Here is a 1,214-nt window from a genome sequence, read left to right on the forward strand (position 1 = left end):
CTTTTGATATCACATCATTAATCTGCTGCTCTGGAGTGGACATTTAGATCCCAAATTTTTGCTAACAGAAATGGCACGCATTAACATCTTTGCATTTCTTTTCATCTTTATTATTTCTTACGAAACTTTTATATGTGAGTTGGGCATGGTGGTACATGCCTATAATCCCAGCTATGCAGAAAGCTGAGACAGGAGGATTGCAAATTGGAGGCCAGCCTGGGCAATTTAGAAAGTCCTGGTTTCAAAATAAAATAAAAAGGGCTGGGAATGTTGCTCAGTGGTAGGGTGCTTGCCTAGCATGCATAAGACTTGGATTCAACCCTCATTACTGAAAAAAATTTACATATGGAAATAATGGCTTAAAATATGTAACCATGCTTATTGTACTCACATTGCAATGTTATGTTCCAAAAGATTGTACCAATTTACACTGCCACCTGTAACACAGGAGCAGTGCACACTTCATGTTACCAGCAGTGGATAGTGTTTATATAAAGAGCTATAGATAGTTAAAAAGGCAAAATTATATTGTTATGCACGTATGAGTATGTAACAAAAAAATCCCACCCCTATGTACAACTCTAATGCACAATAAAAAAAAAGTAGAAAAATATCAAGACCAGGCACATCAGAATTTTGAATGGGGTTCAAAAATATTTTGTAGGTTATGTTATGGACTGAATATGTGTCAGAAGGAGAAACAGGGAGTAAACATAGGTTTATTGGGTATTAAGTAATGTTACTAATCATTATTTAAACAAAATGGTCATCACACGAAGAAGGGATCGACAAGCATGTGGGCAAAAGGGTAGAGAAAATATTACTAATGTACAGTAAGCATTATTCAATAAAATATACCTATTTGGAAAAAGAAAAAAAAATGAGATGCATACATTGCATGCATTGTACCATACACAAGAATCTAATGCCCTTTTTGTCTTTCAAAACATTAACATTTTGGAGGAGTCCAGGCAAGATGCTTTGTAAGTCGTCCTGCACTGTGCATCTATAAGTGGTCCTATACTTTGAAAAAGTCTGATTGTTTCTTCATGTTTAGATTCAGTTGTTTTTGCAAGAAGAGCATGTAGGCGATGTTGTTCTTTTCTCAAGTGCATCACATCAGGTCAAATGTGATGAGGTCAGACTGCCACTTATTAGTGATGCTTTTTTTGGTCATTTGGTTAAGATGATGCATATACTTTTTTTTTTTTTTT

The sequence above is a fragment of the Marmota marmota genome, unplaced genomic scaffold (genome assembly GCF_001458135.2).
Source record: "Marmota marmota marmota unplaced genomic scaffold, marMar, whole genome shotgun sequence".
Classification (NCBI taxonomy): Eukaryota; Metazoa; Chordata; class Mammalia; order Rodentia; family Sciuridae; genus Marmota; species Marmota marmota.